This window comes from Penaeus vannamei, chromosome 10, assembly GCF_042767895.1.
Source record: "Penaeus vannamei isolate JL-2024 chromosome 10, ASM4276789v1, whole genome shotgun sequence".
Lineage (NCBI taxonomy): Eukaryota > Metazoa > Arthropoda > Malacostraca > Decapoda > Penaeidae > Penaeus > Penaeus vannamei.
Genome location: NC_091558.1, coordinates 19090080 through 19092579, shown reverse-complemented (window position 1 = coordinate 19092579; position 2500 = coordinate 19090080).

The window sequence follows — 2500 nt, the reverse complement described above, 5'->3', positions numbered from 1 at the left end:
TTAGAAACTTATATCTGTATGATAATCTTTTTTCTTTCAATTTCACAGTTTCGTTGATTATTGGACTCATTATCATAGGACTTGAATATCATTAGCATTTGGGTATAATGTAATAGATTAATAACGGTATAAACTGCCGGATACGCTCTTTGATATAGGCTACTGCAGGCAAGAATTCATAATGAAACAGTGTTAAAGATATTAATGAAATTCGCTTGGCTTTCGAAGAGATGAGAGAGTTTGAAAACAATTTCAGAAACGGAGGCAGTGAATACGTCACTGAAGATGGTTCTAGATTTTTTAAAGACAGAAAAGACAAAACGTTGATGTGTGTTTGTGTCTGTGTGTGTCTGTGCAGAGCGAAATCCGGAAGATACTTATATGGATTTTGTTCCAGACTCCGCACGGACAACATTGAAATGAGACAATTTAGATATTACTGTAAAGAGAATTCCGATACCAGAATGATAAGTCCATGTATAGCATACCATATCATATTTTCTGATATCATGTTATATTATATAAGATGCGGAACCAAATTAAAAGGTTTGTATAGTGAAAATTGGCTCTATCATATTCTAAGCCATGTTGGCGACCATCACGTTGGCTGCAGCGTCCGAGAAGCGTCAACACTGGCACTCTCGTCCACCTCTCCAACGCACGTGTTCAGCAAAAAATCAGCTGGTATTTTCCCCGTTCGTCGGCCCTCTCCTCTCAGCGAGATGGCGCTCGATGTTGAGTGATAGTTTGCGCTGCTCACTTTGCAATTTTGTAGCTCACTGAGTCAATTCGGTGTGCGTAGGGAGATTTTGGCGAGGCCGCAGTGTCATTGTTATTAGTATTAGTATTATAGTAATCTATATAAAGAGCCACACTGCAAAACTCGAGATACAGCTAAGAAAGAATGAAAGAATAGAAAGTCAGCCATTTACATAAGAAAAACATTTTAGTTGATCTTTTAAACTCACCAAGAGTCGGAGAAGTTACAATTTCTAAAGTCCATCTATTCCAAAGTACAAATAGCAGTAAAAATCGAAGTTGCTGGTCCGCTCCCTCGATCGCGTTCCATCGGATCTGAGGGAACTACACTGTCCTAATTTCGTCTTGGAAACATCGAATGAACTCCTTGATACCATCGCGCCCTGGAGCTTCCTCAGCAGTCATCACGGCCATGCAATCGTGCACCTGGCCACGCTGGTATGACTCGGCAGTCTTCTACGGGCGACGGCGAAGGAGGAAGACCCTGAGGTAAGGCGTTGAGGTGAGGAGGCCATGGGAGCTCTGGTGTGAACCGTATTCGTGTTGACAAATGTGGAAAGGTTTGAATGAGAACGAATATCTTCATAATACAAGAGATGTATTTTACCGGTTTCGATTATATCTTCGTCAGTTATACTTGTATTTCTGACGGATATAATCAAAACCGGTCAAATACATCTCTTGTATTATGAAGATATTCGTTCTCATGTATATCTGACGGAGATATAATCGAAACCGGTAAAATACATTTCTTGTATCGTGAAGATATTCGTTCTCATTCATACCTTTCCACGGGCTCTGGTGTGTCACGCTCCACGCCACTGAATAACAAACACCGATCATCGTTGGCACACAAACCACATGAAGAGGACGCACGCCGAGCGAGGTCTATATAAGTAATTATAAGTACAAATATAGACCTTCACGACGACCGCATAGTCGGCTAGAAGGAACGAAGATCGGAAGGCTCACGGTCAATCAAGGTCGATCGAACTGCCTGGGAGCTACAGGACATCGGATGTATGGGAGCCGTGGTCTGTGTGCGTGTGTGTGTGGGCTTGTGTGTGTGTGTGTGTGCGTGTGTATGTGTGGTGTATGTGTGTGTGTCAGTGTCTGTGCATGCGTGAGTGCAAATACTTACAATGAAAAACACTGCCATTTAGAGTTCCCCATCAGGGTCGCAAAAGCCAAAAAATAAAAATAAAATATAAAAAAATAAATAAATCTTAACTAGAACATATAGCAAAAGCGTAGGAACAAGTATTAAACAGGGGCACGGGAGGAGAGTCGTAGTCAAACTATCCTGATTATGTTAAAAAAAAGAAAAGATATATTAAGAAAGATGTTAGGTCGTCCAGTCACCAACACTCGGTACAAGTTTACCCTCTCCCCCTTTTTTTAATGAGATGAACGTCAAACGCTTCTTTTTTTCAAATCTATGAAGATTTATGAATTGGCTTAGATCCCTTTCCATTCAAGCTGATGCCCTTCAACCGTTAAGTGAATAAAATAAGTATTAGAATCCCTATCTTACCTAAGTCTTTCTTCACTCATTCATGTGTCAAGAATTTTGCTAGTTTCGTGTTCATAAATATTGGGACGACATCAAGAGCAACTATGTAAGTAGCGTGTTAGGGTCGAGAGATAGATATAATACACGCTTATTTGTGATGGGGCCACCACATAACGCCTATGTATGTACGTGTTTCTCTGTCTGTAATGGCACACATACGTACCTAAT